Genomic DNA, 19,496 nt, shown 5'->3' with positions numbered 1-19,496 from the left:
ACAAACATACCAGACTTTCAAAGAACTAGCAACCTTATCAAAATCAAGTCAGACCTTTTTTAAAAAAGAATAGAATCTGACGATTTGAAGGATACTGTGGTGAGGAAAGATTTTTGTTAGGTGTAATAAGCAGAAACCCTCTGTCTGTACGGAAACTTAAAGGCCAACCTGCACAAACCTTGCTAAATAGTGCCCATTATACTGTACTGGATTTAAACCACACACACACTTACTAGACCACTACATTATCATTGACATTCAGAGGGACAGTCTTGAAGGACTCAATTTGTAACAGACCCACATTCATGGACAGAATTCCACCAACCACATGGTTTCCTGGTCTGAAATAATCAAATCCATATCTCGGAGTTGTTGCTCTGCAGAGTCCTTCCAAGGGCTTGCTCACAGACTGAGGCAGGAACAGAAGGAGGAGGAAGAGGAGCAGGATCTTTGAGGAGACCATCTCTTTGCCTTTCAAATTTGGAATCTTCATAGATCGCTAACAACATTCAATGCACTTTTTAAATGCTGAATATTGTAAGTGTGCTTATTCTTGCCCTGGTGTTGGATCTGAGATACTGTTCCTCTTCACTGTGAAGGAGCTCAGCTGTCTTCTGAATTTGCACAGCTCTCAGTAGCAAAAACATCTTCTTTTATAGCAGGCTTTGTGACTTATGCAAGTTTGAAAGTCTCCAATCCATTGCTTTCTCTGTCTCTTCCCCCCCCCCTTTTCTGTTGTTTATGAATTTGAAAGTTACTTCTGAACATCTCCTGGGGCTTCCTTGCAGAGAACACTCAATCACAATATAATTATAGATAATGATCATTCCAAACTCACAGGCTCCACGTTAGGTTGTCTGTATGGTTGAGTATCCAGAGCCAATGTTTATGTATAGAGTCCCCAGAGGCACACTCAACTGTGATGGGTCAACAGGTGAGATCAAAGAGGCCTTTGTCATCTTGGAACATGCGTTTCTGCTATTTATGGTGCAGCTAAGCATTAGAAAATTGTGTGTACTTCTCATGTGATCTCACACATCTACCCTTTTGAGTTCTTCCTAGAATTAGAACAATAATAATATTCCACATAGGCCTGTCTTCATTGACCCAGATCCCTCTTAACCATTCATGACTTTCCTCATAAACTTTGCCATCCTTCCTTATTCCTAGTTTCCCCTTTCCCACAACCCACTGCAGTGCTCTAACATAGCATAGGTTTGGGTTCTTATGTGTTACTATATTTCTCCTTCTTAAAGAACAGGTCCTTGGTGCTCACTTGTGACCTTATGTAGAAAGTAGGGGCAAAAATGCAATGTGAAGTGCAATCCTGAGCTGCACATGGGCTGGCGCAAGTCCCTTATGTCGGCCCAGGAGGTCGCAAATGTGCCATAAGAGATTACAGATTCAGAGTATATTGATTGATATAGCCTGTGGATGCTAGCATTAGCCTTCACGCCGACAGAGGGAGAGAGCCTTGTGTCGGCATGGCTGGGCCGAAATAAGGCTCTCGGGTAGGCAGGGAGAAGGTGGGAGGGAGGCGTTCCTGGGTGGGGGGAGGGCGGGAAGCCAGAAAAACAGAAAAAAAAATGTTTGAGGAGTGTTGTCAAAAACCAAGACAGGGAAAGCAAGTTTTTCTAGTAGTGGAAAGTTTTTCAAGAGTGGGAAACAAAGTAAAAAGTGTAAACTTGTCCTGAATGAAAGCAATACAAAAGCTTCCTAAATCAATTCTAATAGTGAATAAAATAACAAGCTATATATGAATGATGAGCCTAATTCTAGCAGAGCATAGATCACATAGAAAATGTGTGATGTGTACCCCATTTGTGTATAAAAATTGTAACAAGAACTGACCTGGTGTGATGCTTCTTGGTGTGCACCTACTGGCATCCTTTATCATGACAAAGTTTGTTTTCTTCTTTTTCTTTTCACGGACTCTAGTGTCTTTTCTTTTGTGCACCGGGCAGAACCTAAACCTGAACGCAACGTGGGAACCTCTGATCTATGCAACACTGCCAAGGGTTTGATCCCAAGTCTCAGTGGAGGCAGCAAAATGTGTAAAGAACACATTTCAATGGGTAGCTTCACTTTTTATTGAAATTTCAGTAATTGTACATGATCATCTACTTTATCCTACGGAGCTTCACTTCAGATGCACACCTTGCTTACCACAGTAATAGTGGGGTTATGCAGTGGTGTCACTAGGATTCGCATCACCCGGTGCAGGATGCCAGCGTGTCACCCCCCATGCAGTGGGCGGGGCAACACCCCAGGTGGCAGGCGTGGTGATGTATCATCACTCTGCCCCCACTGGTTTTTTGGCTATACCTTTTGACAGAACAAAGATAGAACACATTCTGCATGAAACTACGCATTGATTGATATACAACATGATGGTATTATTCCTCCAAACTGTGATTTCAGTGATTTTGGTCACTAGCGGTGTCACTCCCCCCCTGGGTGTCAAATTACTAACACCTTCTTGCAGCAGTTCTCAAACTTTTAGCACTGGGACCCACTTTTTAGGATGGCAATCTGTCCAAGACCCACCCGAAGCGATGTCGTGGTGGAAGTGACATCATCAGGCAAATTAAAATAAATAAGTATTAATAATTAAACAAATAATTAAATAAGCAGAATCTGGCCCTGGTCCACAAAGTAAATTTCCTCTGTAGCCTGCCTGCAATAACACCCCCCTCCAAAACCAGTAAGGTTTTCAGCCCTACTCAGCGCCCAGTTCAATTAAAAAACTTCTGTTTAAACCAGATCACTGTCAGGATCCACCTGGCTTTGCAAGTCTCAAAAAGGTTCACCTTATCAGCTGAAGCCTCTTTAGATCCTTTTTAGTGGGGGGGGGGCTGCATTCTGGAGCACTTGTTGAGCTCCAGGTGCATAGGATCAGGACCATTCTGGTAGCCTTGCACTCTCCTTCACCTGATTTCTACACCAGCCAAGGCATGTTTGCTTACTCATGAGTAAATGTGACCATGAGGCTTAGTTTCGCTTTCCATAGGGCTCAATACATTCATCTGTTTGGAGGGAGGGACTTACTTCTGAGGTGTTTTGGGGGGCTGCATTCATTGGATCAGGACCATTCTGGTGTCCTTGGATTCCTGTCAGCCTGCCCTCTCTGAAGGACTAAGGCAAGTTCACCTACTCATGAGTAAACGTACGATACGGCTTACTATCACTTTCCATAGGGATCCATGCATTTTTTATTCTCCGGTTTATTGGCCATAACTTTTGATAGAAAGGAGCTATTTCACTCTGGTTTTTTGTATTTCATTCCACTAGAAATTCTGCACCCAATGGTATATAATATGATGGGGTTACTCCTAACCACTGCAATTTTAGCATGACACCCCCAGTGCACGTCACCCCCCTGTGCGCGCCACCCGGTGCGGTCCGCACCGTCCGCACCCACCTAGCAACATCACTGGGGTTATGTATATATGCAGGATTGTATATATCATTCATTGGACACATAGGACTGTGATCTTTGTAGATAATACACAGGAAAAATTTACATATTTAGAAAGTATGCATGGCTAGTTGACAGAATTCCTTTTCTTCAAGAAGAGTTTCTTGGTATTCACATCTGGCCTCAGCAGAATAATGTATATTTTAGGGGCAAAATTACAACCCAGCAACCCAGCAGTGGAGGCAAAAATGGAGAAGATTTCCATGGCCACGATGTACTTCCCCTTGGTGCTCAGGTAGGTTGGGACAAAGGACCCCCAGACACTGCAGAAGACCAACATGCTGAAGGAGATGAACTTGGCCTCATTAAAAGTGTCAGGCAGCTTCCTGGCTAAGAAGGCCACAGTGAAGCTGGCAATGGCCTGAAAAACCATGTAACCCAAGACATTGCAAAACATGGCGCCTGAGCACTTGTTACATTCCACTATGATCTGCCCAGGTAGGGAGAACATATCAAGATATGGGAAAGGAGGAGATGCCACTAGCCAACTGCCACATATTCCAAGTTGAATGAGAGAGCAAAAAAGGATCACCCATTTGGACAGGCTCTTTCCCACCCATTTCCTCATCTTGCTCCCCGGATGTGTGGCCATGAATGCCAGAACCACAGTGATGGTTTTAGCAAATACACAAGAAAGAGCAAGAGAAAAGGCATTGGCAAAAATGACTTGTCGAAGGAGGCAGGTCATCCTGCCAGGTCGTCCAATGAACATGAAGGAGCAAAGGAAACAGAGCACGAGGGAGATCAGGAGAAGGTAGGTCAGATCCCAATTGTTGGCCCGGACGATGGGGCCAACAGTCTTGATATTTAATAAAGATTCCAAGCACCAAAGCTGTGAGCAGAGAAAATGAAAGTGCAGCGGTAGCCAAACCCATGCCCAAAGGTTCATCATAGGCTAGAAAAGTGATGCCTTTAGGGATGCATTGATTTTGATGCTGGTTTGGATGCTGATCTTTAGGACACTCATCACACTGATTCACATCTGAAAGAAACAGAGATATCCACTCTATGAGAGAACTCTGTAGAATTTAGAATCACCCCAAGCCGCAAACAGACCTACCTTATAGTTATCCCATTGAACTCAAAGGAGCTTGTAGGGCTTTCTGGACTATTTTAACAGGCTCACAAAGATTTGAAGGGGGCGACTCAGTCCAAATCCCCTTTTCTGTCTGGGTACAACACTTTGAGAGGATTTTCCTGGACAGACATCTTCCCCAGGAAAACTGTGCAGATTTCTTAGATCCTGAGCTCCCCATCTGGTCCCCGGTGGAGGTAGAGAGGTCAGGCAGCTAACTGAACATCTAAAAAGTGGGAAGGCCCCTGGATCAGATGCAATACCCTCCAAATTGTCGTATAGCAATCCCGACTGGTGGGCACAACTCTCAGCCCCTCTCTTCTCTGAAATTAACAGAGTGGGACTTATCCCTCAAGACTGGCTAACTGTGACCATTGTCCCAATCTTTAAAAAAGGTGACCCCAATTCCCCAGCCAATTTGAGGCCTATCAGCTTATTGTTATTTGTTGGCAATGGAGCTTGCTCTGAGTAGGAACGGAATAATTGCAGTATCTCAGCTTCCCTCCGCATGGAAATCCCATGGCGTTGCCAGGCAGCAGAAATACCCACACACACAAAGAAAACTTCTGTAAAATCACAAATGCACAGAGCTGTGCTTTTCTTTGACTGTGGCAAGCAGTTTAAACAGTAGCAAACACCACATGTTAAGAATTTTTTTTCTAGGCTCTTTTCTCTGAATTTGCAGAGAGCTGGCTGAGCTGTGATGATGGTATGGCTAATTAGACTTTGAATCATCCATTATTAGCAGAGGCAGGATTCTTTAAAAAAACAAACCTTCCCCCCCCCCCCACACACACACACATACACTTGTTGAGAACAATTAGCAACTTTTTAAGCATCAGGGCTTGCCTGGCTCATTGAAATTGGAATCGCCTGTGATTGGATTAGAGCAGGGGTCTCCAAACCCCAGCCTGGGGGCCAGAAGTGGCCTGCAGTGAGCCTCTATCCAGCCCGCGGCCAGCCTCTTGTCCTGTGAAAGGCTTTGGCCTACTCAACCAAACACGACTGGAGCTGTGCTCTAGTTGTGTCTGGAGGGTGTTCTGAGGGCCCAAGAGGTTGAATGAATGAGCCCATTCATTAATTTATTTATTCATCTAAGTTCCATCTCTAATATATGTATTTAAATTTTATATTTAAATTTTTTCTGGCCCTCAACACTGCATTAGATATTTGATGTGGCCCTCTGGCCAAAACGTTTGGGGACCCCTGGATCAGAGGACAAAAGATTCTTTAGCCTCTTATTATATATCAGCTAGAGCAGGGATGTCAAACATAAGATCTGTGGTCTGCAGAAACTTGAAAGGCTGGTGCTGGGAGAGCCCAATTATCATACAGGTTACCCTTTCAGCAGTGCCACTTCTGCTGAAATGTCACTGCTGCAAGAGCGGTCTGTAGGATATTTGGACTCTCCCAGCACCAGCTTTTCAGCACTACCACTTCTGCCATGGTGCTGGAAGGGAGAGATGGAAGATAGCCTCAGAAGGTGCAGAATGGTATGGGGGAAGTGGCAGACTAAGAAGGGTGAGAAAGGGAGAAGATAGGTGCTGCTAAGGGACTGGGAGAGCCCAGCTATAATGCAGGCCATCCTTTTAGCTGCACTGCTGCTGACGCATTACTTTGCAGAGCACCTCTCAGCTACTGAGCTGCAAAAGCAGAGCTGCTGAAAGGGTGGCCTGTGTGATAATTGGACTCTCCCATATCTTGAAAATATCAGAATTAGAGTACTTTCTCTTTTGTCATCTGAAGCTAATTGAGAAAAAAACTGCTTATTTTTGGTTATCACATGCTTAATATAACTTCCTGCTTAATGGCATTGCTTCTGGTCCTCAGCAGGCGCCCTGAATGCCATTGGGTCAGCTGAATTAAATGAGTTTGATATCACTGGGCTAGAGTAATTAAACTAGATCTGCAAAAGTTAGGGTGCAAAATGCTAATGCAGCCATTTTCAACCACTGTGCCGTGGCACACCGGTGTGCCGTGAACGGTCCCCAGGTGTGGGAGAGGGTCATTTATCAATAGGACCATTGGGGGATGTGAGCCCCCATTGACAGCACAGTGTGCCTTGTCAATTGTCAAAAAACTGATGGTGTGCCTTGACCATTTTAGTGCCTTGCCAGTGTGCCTCGAGTTGTAAAAGGTTGAAAATCACTGTGCTAATGCGTGCAGCAGATGGACCTTGCTGACAATGGGAATGGCCTACAGGTGCATTTTGACACCATGAACATCAACAGGGTTAATATTCCACTGAAAGGTTTCAATTGCATTGACTCATGAAGGCAAGTCCTTGGGCTTAAAAAATGCCAAAGTTCTCATTCTTACTTCATTTGGGGGGGATTTATGAATGGGCCAAATTACAGTGACTTTCAGCCCAATTCTGAGTTGCCCAGAGCACGGGGCTGCCATGTGTCAAAAATGGCTGCTGCAGCATCCTGAGCGCAACTGGACAGCTTCTAGCAGCTCCTCGGGGGAAGGGGACATTCCCCCAGGTAAGGACAGTAGCCCCATAATGGGGCTACTCAATTCTGCAGCAGCTCTGGCTGCGCAGCCCAACATGGAGCTGGATCTGGTGGAGCTGAACTCTACGGGTCCTGCTCTCCTCCCACCCTGCTCCCCCCCGCATGCCTCCTCCCCACCTATCACCCACTCCCGCCTCCCCCCACCCTTGAACAGCTCCACTCTGCCTCCCCCACACCCCCACCTACCTCTCCGCTGCCTGGTGGTTTGGGCAAACACTGAGCGATTGAGCACTGGGTTTTCACCTGCGCTAGCCCAGCGCCGGCTCACACTCGGCTAACTCCAGTGCTGGGCCAGCACTAAGCTCTGCAAATGTGCCTTACAGCACATTGATGACAATGCGTGCCAGAGGTAAACTGGTGTGCAGAGTTCAGCATTGGGCTCTAAGTCCACTAAAACTCTTAATTTCTGCCCCCTTTTCTGTTTGATGCCAGGGTAATACACTTCTAAAACCAGGAGATTGGAAAAGGCTCATCTCTGAACTGCTACCAGTAAAAAAAATTAGATCTGGATCATTTTTGCCAACTTTAAAAATTATCTGCCCCACTCTAATCTGCACTCAAATTAAAACCATTCCTTGTTATCCATTCTAAAATTTTTCATTTAAGGTCTAGGAATATTGGGGGGCAGGGTAAATCCTCTCGCAGAAGGTCAGCTTCCCATTTTACTCAGTGAGTACTTCCCCTCTGCTTTGAGCTCCGGAGACAGAGAAGGAGATGAATTTGCCTTACATGCACAAGAAGTAGTTTCATGAGGTTAGACTGAATTTTGGATTTCTCCCCTTCATTAGACAGAGATCTGGAAGTGTCCCTTTCTAGGGTCGCTCCTGTAGGCTTTAAGGGAAGTGCTCTTTAGGACACTCAGTGGACGCAGCACTCCTGAAGAAGAGACGCCCCCTAGTGAGATGCATTGCCTGATGCACATCCCAGGCTTTCAAAGCATGTACATTAGATGGCATTCTCAGGCAAAATGGGAAATAAAAATGGCAACTGTAGGGAGCTGTTGCCACCACCAGGTGACCAGGAAGACCATTAAATAACAGAGCAAGTATTTACATGGGAAACAAACAGAACAACAGGACATGAAAGATGAAGGAATAGCTACAAGAGTAGCAGCTTAGAGATTCATTTACTCACGATTCATTGGAAGTAAGGTTACAGCATCTGATTGAGATCAGAGGTACACTAACTTAAGAGATAACAAGGCCCTGAAGCTGTCTTGTCCTGCGTGCCATGTGGTCAAGATGGCATCACCAGCAGAGCCTTGCTGGGAGCAGCAATCTTGTCTGGTCAGTGGTCGTGAGGAAGAGAGGGTGTGCTCGGAGAAGAAGGGATACTTATTGTGTCTGGGCCATGCCCCCACATAGGTCATCCAAAGGGGACAGGTAGGGTCACTGGGCTATGGCTTAACCCTTTCAATGGACAGTATCCTGCCACCTGTGGAAGCAGACGGAGTTGTACCAACTCCAACACCCCTTCTCAACTCCAGATGCCCAAGTCCAGCAGATTCATACTTTCACGTAGACTCTGAAACTTATCTTTTGTTTCTCTTTTGTTTCTCTCTCTGACCCTTCCCTTTGCCTTGGGTGGAGCTTAGGTGCTGCTCCTTAGTGCCTGGCTGCTTTGAGTTGCAAATTTTTGCCACTTGGCCTTCCTTATTTTTGCCTTCCTAATTGCAAATAAAGCAGAGGCCATGCATCCACCAGACACTGCTGCCTGCGAAAAACCAAAACCTTCTTCCTATAACTGTCCCTGGTAGTGACTGCTAGGGAAACCCAGTTCATGTTTTGGTCGGTGCTGACGCAAGTTCCCATAGCCATAGGGGCATGGGTTCTGGGTCACGACGAGCGTCCGGAGCCGGCTGCCTGAAACGCTGCTCCTGAAAATGAGAGAGAGCATCAGCAATGCTGTTCTGAACCCCGGCCATGTGCCGTGCAGAAAAGAGGAAATTAACTGATCGGCACTGGAGAACGAAAGCTCTCACCAAGCGCATAACCCTGGGCGATTTAGACGTTTGCTTGTTGATGATTACCATGCATTCCCCAATAAATACAGCCGACAACAGGTATGGAATTAAAATGGGCCACTTTATTGAATTACAACAAGAGCAACAAGGCAAAATAGGGTAAACAATACCCATCCCAAGTGTGGGGTTCTAAGTGGGGGAAACGGCCCTAGCCGTCTATGCCCCCCAATCTCATAGGGTGTCCACCCAACTCCAGGCGTAGCTCAATTGTTATTAAGCCCGCCTTTCACCGTCGCCTGAAGAGGGTAAGCCAGCCTAACTGCTATGCCTTCAGGTCACCACTGCAAGGCCCCCCAAGTTCAGACCAGGGGCTAGCCAGCCTGCCACCCTGAGCCGGTCAAGCATCTTGAGAGCGGTTCTGGTTCACCCCTGTCCTTGCTGACTTAGATTGGACACCATAGCGATCCTGGGGAACTGACTATCCAACAAAGTAAAGTCCCTGCGGGCCTGGAGCCTCAAGGACATGGACGTCCTCTGACCCAAGTCATTCTCGCCCACGCAGACCACAATTACCTGCGGCAGGGGATTGAGACCAATGAATTCCAAAAAGGCCAGGAAAAATTTACCCCAACACATACCCCACTCAAACTATGGAGTGTCTGCAGGTCAAGACCCTGGCTGGGCACCTCCCTCACGGACCTGTTGGAAAAAGAAGCACATCATGAGGTAAGCTCACCAACAGGCCCAAAATAATACAATAGTAAAGAGGAATGACTCCTCTAACCTTGTGCTAATGCCCCAAATGGCCAGTCACGGTTAGTGACCTGGTCCGGCCCTACCAGTGCCTACACATCACACCAACATGGCGCTGCACACGCCCACCTGGCACTGCACATGGAGCCTTCATGGCACCTACACAACCCGCCAACATGGCGCTGCACATGGAGCCCTCACAGCCGATCATAATAGTGAAAGGCACTAGAGCGGCATGAAGCCCAAAAATTCATGGACATTCTGGGCCTTAAAACACAGTCACCCCACTGAAGGACTCTGTCAGTGGGGTCAAACTGTGACCAAACCCCGGGCAAAAAGCCCCATAGAACTTTGTCAGCGTCACTGCCCGAAACAGCAGGAACTCAAAGGCTGAGAAACATATGGCACTAAACTCCATGCTCAGCCCGCGCAAAATGGTGGGTGTAATAGGTAGGCACCTGCCTGGGCCTGCAGGTCATCACCCTCCAAAACCAGCCACCATTTTCCACACCCTAAACTCCTTGGTGAGATCCTGAAATCCCCGGGCCTGTGACTGAAAAGAAATGGCAGCCAGATAGATGAACACAGATCCACCAGATGTCCCCGTTATGCAGTCCAAAATGGACTGCATAAGAGTGTGGGGCGCAAATGGTCAGATCTTACTCAAGTAGCTGGCCATGGGTAGATGAAGCCAGCGATGCCCAGATGGCTTCTAGGTCCTCGGGCTTGGGATCCTAACTGGCCTAGGGGGCTAGCTACCGAACGCACTCCTTCTGAACTCGAGAGAGGGCATCATTATGCTATTTTCAATCCCAGGTAGATGTCGGGCTGAGAAAACAGTGTTGATAGCAAGGCACTGCTTGGCAAAGACTCTAACCAAATTCATAACCCGGGCGGAGGTCTGCATGTTTATTATGTGGATCATGGCCCGATAGTCACCCCGGCAATCGGGAAGAGCTCCAAAATTGTTAGGTCCCTAGTGATCCCTTCCATCATCATACCCAGATGGCCCCACAAAAGGAGATGAAGGTAGTGGGCAATGGATTGCAATCCTAGGGGTGCACTGGAAGTAGTCTAAAGGCAGGTTAAATATCTGCCTTCGCCATCAAAGCCCCAGGGCCACACCTCCTGAGGCGGGCAACAGCCCCGTCTAAAGAAGTGTGTCGTACTGAGTTGGGGCAGTATCCCGTCATTTACAGAGGAACCCTCTGGAAAGGACAGGTGGTGAATCAGCCTGAACTGGCCCGGGGCTTTTTAGGCCCCAAACCCAGAGGGGACACCAGCAGATTCCTCAACGGAGGAACAGCAAACGGTCCAACTATTCTACCAGCCTCAACCACCTAAGCTATTTTACCACTCACAACCTCCACTCTGTCATCAGCAACTGACCAGAGAATGTGGGACTAACACGGTGGCAGGACCCGAATCCTAAATCCCAAACTGGAAACCCTCCAGCAACAGTCTGGCTGCAGAATGATCAGTATAAAATTGCAGCCAGTAAACCAAGGAGGAAATCTTAATTGGGGATGGACCCCTCGCTAACACCAGTTGCGGGGCCGCCGCCAGACCTTTTGCCCTGTAAGGGGCAAAAACCCTGCCTCGGACCACTGAGACGTGGGCATTTCGTGACTGGGTGGGAAATGCCTCACTCATGCTGCAGCCATGGGCATACAAGCATCCCTGCCTACTGCATTTCCCTGTGGCATTGAATTGGAAAGACCATGAGGCAAGAGCCCCAAAATGGTGCGCAGCCACGAGGCACCCCCCCACTGAGCGCCGTAATGCAGCCCCATCCGGTTCCCCTGGGCAGGGCCGCGGGCAAGCTGCCCAACACGGGCATCAGCCATACCAAGCAGACCCCCGGGGGGACCCAACGGCTGTCACTCATGGGGCGCGCGAATATGCCATACCCCAAAGAGCCGAAGGGGCAACCCCCACCGCCGCGCGCGGGTGCATGAGCCTGTCGCCCCCGATGCCCAGCGGGCAGAGCACCCAACAGGGGGAGCAACCCTCGCCGATGCCCGCAAAGCGCACAAGACCGTCGCCCCCGGATTGCAGCCACAGAGTGCGTAGCGAAAGCCACCCCCCGCAGGAGAGGCTGCCCACTGCTGTGTTGACGGGAGTTAGCCAGTGCGGCAACCGCGCACCAAGCCCCGTTGCGGAGCAGCCTCTTCCTCCGCTCCTGAAGAAGCGTCCTACCTGATCGCTTCCAGGAACGGAACTGAGCCAGGTCTAGTGCCTGCGCGCTAGATCAAGCTCAGTTGTCCCGCCCCCTCAGGCCAGCCAGCCAATCAGCTGGCAGCAAAGCCCTGCTGCCGGCTGATAGGGGGTCAAGCCTGGCAATCATTGCTAGCGTGCCATACAGGCAAGCTAGCTGCCTTTCTAACCACCGCCTGGTTGTCACACCAGAAGCGAACGGAAGAATTGGCAAACTCGGGGGCCCATAAGTGCACTGCCACCAGGATGGGAAAAAACTTGAGAAAGGTCAAATCCCTTGTGATGCCCTCCTGCACCCAGTCACCTCGCCAGCAGGCAGCACACCAGCTACCCCTAAAATAGACTCCGAACCCATGACCCCCTGCTGCTCAAATTGCACCTACAGCTCGGCCTCCACCAACCTCCATGTTCTCCAAAACGAAACCCCATTAAATTGTTTGAGAAACCGGAGCCACATGGCAACGTCGCCCCGCAGTGACCCGTATGCAGTGAGAAGGCCTGCGCAGTCCTGCCATCAAGTCACACATGCACCTCAAAAAGGCCCACCCTGGTACCATGACCCAGCAGGCAAAGTTGAGGTGCCCAACTAGCACCTGAAGCTCCCTCGGTGTCATTTTCTTGGCAGCCAGGGCCTCTTTAAGCAAACCAGCCAGTTGCTGCAGCTTGGCTTCTGGGAGCCTACTACACTGGTTAACAGTGTCCATGTTGATGCCAAGGAACGTCAACTGAGTGGCAGGACTCTCGGTCTTGTCGTGTGCCAGGGGGAATCCCAGATGCTCACACAGAGCAATACAAGTCGAGAACAGCATTTCGCATTTTCCAGTACCAGCTGGTCCCATGAAAAGAAAACCATCGAGATAGTGAGCGGAAATGACCTGCTCTGTCTGAAACTGAACAGCCCATTCCAAGAAGGTACTGAAACACTCGAAATGGGCACACAAAATAGCACATCCCATAGTAACACTCTGTCAACATAATAGGCGCCTTCGAAACGAAAGCCCGGGTGGCAGAAATCATCCGGATGGACAGGAAGCAGGTGGAATGCAGACTCTATGTCTGCCTTTGCCATTAGCGCACCCATTCCGCATGACTACAGCCACAATAGTGCACCTAACAGAAGACAGATCACTGGGGATCCCATTGTTAACAGAGCTGCCCTCCGGGAAGGAGAGATGATGAATTAGCAGGAATTCCCTTGGGGATTTCTTAGGAACTACCCCCAAAGGAGAAACCCACAGGTTACGAATAGGCGGGGTCAGAATAGGTCCAACCACCCTGCCTTCTTCTACCTCTTTAGCAATCTTTTTCCTAACAACATGCTCCAACTCTTTAACTGAATGCAAATTCTTCTCCAGCACGGGCTCAACGGGCCTTGCCGCTGGAATTTAAAAACCCCAAGAAAAACCCTCCACCAAACACGCCGCAGCAACTTTGTCGGGGTAAGAGCCCAACCATAAACATACCTGGGGCAACTTAATCGGTGCTGGCCCCCTTGCTATTGGGGGGAGGGAAAGAGGGCATGCCAACCCTGCAGCTATTCCCTGCCTGCTGTCCAGCGCCCTGCCTGGGGCCACCCAGCTTAGGGCAGGAGGACACCAGGTGCTCAGCCCCGCACAAACCGCATGCATTCAGGAAAGTACAGTTGTTCCTTCCGCACTTTCCTGAGGCATTGAATTCAAAACACATTCGCCGGTTTTGAACCCACACGGCACTGTTGGGTGCCTTGCTGGGTTCAGATTTCTTCCTGGCAATAAGATGGTTGCTGTTAGAGCTGTCACCCCACGCCAACCTGGAAGGGATGACCAAATGTGTCCACAATTCCCATTGTGGAACACGCCGGATCATGCGTGGAGCGCAACCTAAAATGGTGGACATAAGCCATCCAGGCCGTGCCCATATAGTCCCTGAACGCCCTGTGCACAATGTCCAAATACTTGAACAGAGCAGGGCCTCGGTTGGGATACTTCTGCACGGTTGGGATACAGCAGCACGGATGACAAAACCGTTCAACCAATTAGCCCAGTTCTTGTCAATCTTCCACTTCCTCACCATCTCTTGGTCCTGAACTGGCTCACCCAACTTCGGGATGGGTTCTGGCTCGATCTGCAGAAGGCTGAACATGTCCACATATTCACCCCTCCAGATCTTTTCTTTAACTGCTAGAGCCAAGTGACCACCCAAGGGGAGAGCCACGTCCCCATAGGAGACCTGGGGACGCGCAACCTGCTCCACACAACCTCCCAATGGCACCCCAGGGGTGGCCAAAGGGGCCATCAAGTTCCTCAAGGGGGGGAAAGCTGCCAAGCCTGGCACCCCAGGGGCCCAGACAGGGCGTGGGGGAGTGGCCACACCAACCGGCACCACTGCAGCCTGTGCCAGCCCACCCTAGGCTCCCTGCTGGTACTAACCCCCTGGGAAATATGGGTTGGGCGCCCCCCCCCACTGAGACCAGGGCCACCACTGTGCCCCAAGGGCGGTGGAGGGAACTGCAAAACCCTCCCGCTCATCACATACCGCTCCTAAACTGCCACCTACATCTAGTGCCGTCTCTCCTGAAGTGCTCAGTGCCAGCTGTGCACCCTTCTGTGCTACCTGCGTGGCACCTGTGCTCTACTTCGGGTGTGTGGTCCCTTTCGGCGGAGGGTTCTGGAACAACCCCTTGGCCCCTCACATGCTTCCTAGAAGACAAAAGCTCACTGAGACGGGTACTGCGCCCTTTCCTAGTAGACCTACGTATTGGGGTGACCGTACCAGATACCCCACCCCATCACCTTTCCCTGCACCACGAAGGGCTTTCTCCTTCTCTCTAGCCTCAAAGCGCACCAACAATGCCATCAGCTCGTTGTAATCCTCCTCCCCTTCCGAAGAAGAAACTGGAGGGGAAGGAGGGGGTGCAGGTCTCTTGGGGGCTTTCCCGCCCCTCTTCTGGCTTCTCTTACCCATAGTGAGCCTGAAAGAGGAATGTACCCCCACCCCGTGTGCTAGAATTTACTGGAGGATACAAGTGCCCGAAAGCACAGAAAGCAGGGGAGGAGGCACAAGCCCCGCTCCCAGACACTCCCACGCAGCCTGCTTCGATCTTCTGGACCCTCAGGTGGGTGGAGGACCAACAAGGCTTCCTCCATGCTCGCACGCCTCACACGACGATGCCCTGCGCAGCGGGACCACCTCAGCATCGCCGCTCAGGCCACCTGGAACGCGCCGCTGCAGCCTGTCAGCTGGGGCTGAAAGCTCTGCAGCCTCATGCCTGCCTTCTCCTGCTCGCCCTCGCCTCGCCAAGAGGCGCGCCTAGCTGCTTGGTGGGGCCGTGAGCCAGCCCAGTTCGCTCCCACCGAGGACTCGCCTGCCCTCGTTGCCGGCCTGGAGCGCACTGAGCCCAGCCGGAGCTTGGGCTCTAGGCAGGCACTCTGGCCCCGCCTCCCCCAGCCGCGATAACCAATCGTGGCAGAAGCCTCCGCCTGGAAGCACGAGGCGGGCAGGGGGGTAATCAGCTGCTGGCGCCAAATTGGTGCCAAGGGCATTTCTAATTGCAAATCTTTTCTTATTCCGAACCTCTGGTGCCGGTGAACCTGGAGCCCCCGGAAGTGAAGGAAGCTGTGTTCCTCTTGCCTCTGGAGGCTCTTCCGAAGCTCATAGAGGATATATGCATCTGCCCATGGCCTCTGCGAACTTCAAAATGAAGCCCAGAATCATTTAAAGTGATTTTTGGTTTTTGTTGAAAACCAGAAGACCCCTTTAAACGAGTTCAGGTTTCATATGGAAGCCTGCAGAGGCTGAGGGCAGATGTACACATCCTCTGCAGGCTTCAGAAGAGCCTCTGGGAGTTTGGGGGGGAAACGCCATTTCATTACGTGTGGGGGTTCCAAGAACTGAATCCCTGTGGATAATACAGGCCGCCTGTATTAGAAATTTAAATGAATTTTTAGTGTCCTGGGGTGGAGGGGTTGCATGTGGACCCTGACAATTCCCACTTTGGCCTCAGTGGTCTGTGGTCTCGTGAAGGTTGGGAAGCACTGTTATATGTGAAAGAGAAGTTGGAGGGCCTGGCAAATGGAGCAGATCTTGGAGGATGTGGCTGCAGTTCTTTAGGACGTTGTTGTGGTTCTACTCCTGATCTCACCACTACACAATATTCCAGTGGTTTGCAAACTTTTTACAGGTCCTAGAGGCTGCTGTCTGATTCATAAACTCTAAGCTGTGTGCCCATAATGGTGGTTGGGCAGCAGTGCCCCCCCCCCAATTAGCAGCGTGTTTAACCCTTGATGCACAATCTGCCCTGTCAATTTTGCAACCAATCAAAAATTGGGTCATGCCCCGCTGGTGGGTTTCAGAATCACAGTTTGGGAACTACTGCACTATTTTAAGCTGAAGAGTGTTTGCATTGACAGCTATTGGGAGCTTTCTTTCCGTTTAAATGTTCACACAGGGGCATGATTGGACGTGTAACTATAAGCCCTAAAGTCCCAAAGCCCCCCCCCATCCACCATTGTTCTGTTTATTAAATGTTGTTCCCACTGCAATTGGAAAAAAATACCAACAGGCCATGTTTTATATGTAGTATAAAATGATTTGGCCCACCTGCGTAGCATTCCCTTATCAGTTTTATTGACCATAGCGTAGCTGTTCTGGAATGAGGGGTGAAATCAGAAGTGGAATCGCAGCAAAGGCAACACACATCTCACATCTCACCATGATCCCAGTTCAGACTGCCCTTCCCAAAATTACATACTGTTTGATCTTCGTAAATATGTATGTTATTCATTTCACAAGGACAATCAGGGAGGTGTTTAGGTACTCTGTAATTATCGAGTACTGTAATTTCCTTCCTTGGGTAGTCGGTAAGAAATACATCCTTATTTCTAAAGGAGATGGATTTATTCTGAACTGTGTAAATACTCAATGGTGGAACAAAGATTGATCAGGCATCTCTTCTTTAGCTCACCACACCAGCCAAACATTTCAGGAGGAAACTCTGTGACCACACATGCTGCTTCCATGTGACTCCTGAGTGAGGTTCTATCAAGGCAGCTGCCATAGAGATATAATTGTAGCTGGAACTGTAGTTCAGGATGCAGAAGTTCAGATGCAATTGGGTTAGACCTGCTTTTGCAGCCCTGTGGCTGCTTTTGCTCTTGATGCTGCTGCTTCTCCCTTCTCTTGTCTGTTGGGAGGATGTGCCCAGTAAATGTGAAATTGAAGGAAGCTATGGGGATACTAGGCTAGGAGATGCTGTCATTGGTGGGGTCCTCTCTCTTATTTGTACTATACACACTGCAATCAATTTTCAGAGACTACCAGCAATGGAGGTCGGCAATTTCTCGTAAGTTATTATGTGTTTGTTAGCCATCACTCTATTTAAAACATGAAGACTAGGGAACAAAAGACTACACTAGGGTGGCATTTCAACAGGTGCAGCTTGTTGGGAAGAACAGTTTGGGGATGGGGCTGTGCCATGGCCAGGAAGGGAGCGGAGAGCATTGAAAGCAGCTCTGTTTATATCCTAGCCCCTTTCCTGGCCACACACTAAGTGCATATATCCACTTGGACTTGCACCAGCAAAATCATTGGCACAGGTCTGAGTAGGTCCATTGCAGCAGCTAAGACCTACTTCAGGACAGAGGAAGAAATGTTCCCTTATGTAATCATTTTTGTTCTGGTCAGATGAACAACTCCATTCCTGCACCCCACTTCCTGAGTGAGGTTCCTGTGAGGTTCCATCAGGATGCCAGCCACAGAGATATCATTGTAGCTGGAACTGTAGTTCAGGATGCAGAAGTTCAGATGCAGCTGGCTTAGACATGCATTTGCAGCCCAGTGGTTGTTTTTGCACTTCTTGCTGCTGCTTCTCCATTCTCTTGTCTGTTGGGAGAATGTGCCCAGTAAAAGTGAATTTGAAGTAAGCTATGGGGATGAATTTGAAGGAAGCTATGTGGGCTAGGAGATGCTGTCATTGGTGGGGTTCTCTCACTTTTACATCCTGTACACACTGCAATTAATTTTCAGACACTACCAGCAATGAAGAAAGGCAATTTCTCGTAAGTTATTTTTTGTTTGGTACCCATCATGCTATTTGAAATATGAAGACTAGAGATCAAACAACTGCACTGGGGTGGAATTTCAACAGGTGTAGCTTGTTGGGAAGAACAGGGTCGGGTTGGGGCAATGCCATGGTCAGGAAGAGAGCAGATATCTTTGAAAGCACCTCTGTTTATATCCTATCTCCCTTTCTGGCCACAAACTACCTACACATATCGACTTGGACTTGCACCAGCAAAATCACAGGCACAGTAGATCCATTGCAGCAGCTAAGACTTACTTCAGGACAAAGGAAGAAATGTTCCCTTACACAATTATTTTTGTTCTGCTCAGATGAATAATTCCATTCCTGCACCCCTCTTCCTTACACCTCTTTAGTTTTGTTTCCTTTTCTCATTGTACTTGGGATGAGTTTTTCACTGTACAAGCGTATATCCAATAGTGTGGGTGTCATTGTCCCCTAAAATTGAGTGCTGTGCAAACCAGCACTAAAAAGACATTGTTCTTGATGGAACAAGAACCTGAGAATGACTGGCCAGAATACACTGCTCTGATTTACAATAGCTGTCAGTTATGCCCAGGATGAAGAACACTGTAGAAAAACAGTGCTCAAGGAAATGCCATTGTGGGTGGTACTACTGTAAATGTACATGTGGTGCACATGACAATGTGCTAGACCTTATCTCTGCCTCAATGTCAATCTCATTTCAGAATAGGGTACAAACATTATCAGCATGTCCTGGCCTTCCTTTTTGCCATTCATGAGATCAACAGGAATCCCAACCTCTTGCCCAACGTGACCTTGGGCTTTAAAATCTATGACAACTTTTTTGAAGGAATGGCCACATATAAGTCCATCCTGGATCTACTCTTCACACAACAAAGGAATGTACCCAATTACACGTGTGGTAAGAAAGGTGATGTCTTGTCTGTCATTGGGGGATTCACGGTAGAGTATGTCATCCAAATGGCCAACATTCTTAGCCACTACAAGTTTCCACAGGTAGGTACATTCAGATGCATGAATGGGTTGCATAAAACCGCTCTTCACTTCTTATATTATTTGGGACTTTATCAGTGAATGCCTTTTTTTAGCTTGAAAAGCGTTGCAAAGGGGCAATGCAGTGCAATAATTAAATTGTTTATTCAGAAGAAATAACCATTTGAGGAGGTTCTTGAGATCTCAGTTGGATAGGAGAACATAACATGACTGATCAGCAACCCAGATGTGGGCAGAGAGACCTACAGCTCATAATAATAATAATAATAATAATAATAATAATAATAATAATAATAATAATAATAATAATAATAATAATAGTCGGGGTCGCTGCCCCCCTCCCACCATGACTTACCTGGAGAGGCCGGGAGAGGGACCCTACACTGGCAGCAAAAGCCTCGGGAGGAGGAGGAGCCCTTCGTTAGGCCTCCTCTCCCTTGCTGGGAAGGCCTGGGAGG

General features: G+C 48.8%; 1 pseudogene; it reads right to left on the bottom strand.

The window, feature by feature from the left end:
• Positions 1–3,545: 3,545 nt before the first annotated feature.
• The window catches only part of LOC136652478 (vomeronasal type-2 receptor 26-like), a 40,620-nt pseudogene continuing 24,669 nt past the window's right edge, over positions 3,546–19,496 (bottom strand).

This window comes from Tiliqua scincoides, chromosome 5, assembly GCF_035046505.1.
Source record: "Tiliqua scincoides isolate rTilSci1 chromosome 5, rTilSci1.hap2, whole genome shotgun sequence".
NCBI classification, from domain to species: domain Eukaryota; kingdom Metazoa; phylum Chordata; class Lepidosauria; order Squamata; family Scincidae; genus Tiliqua; species Tiliqua scincoides.
This window is presented reverse-complemented; position numbering and strand designations above follow the sequence as displayed.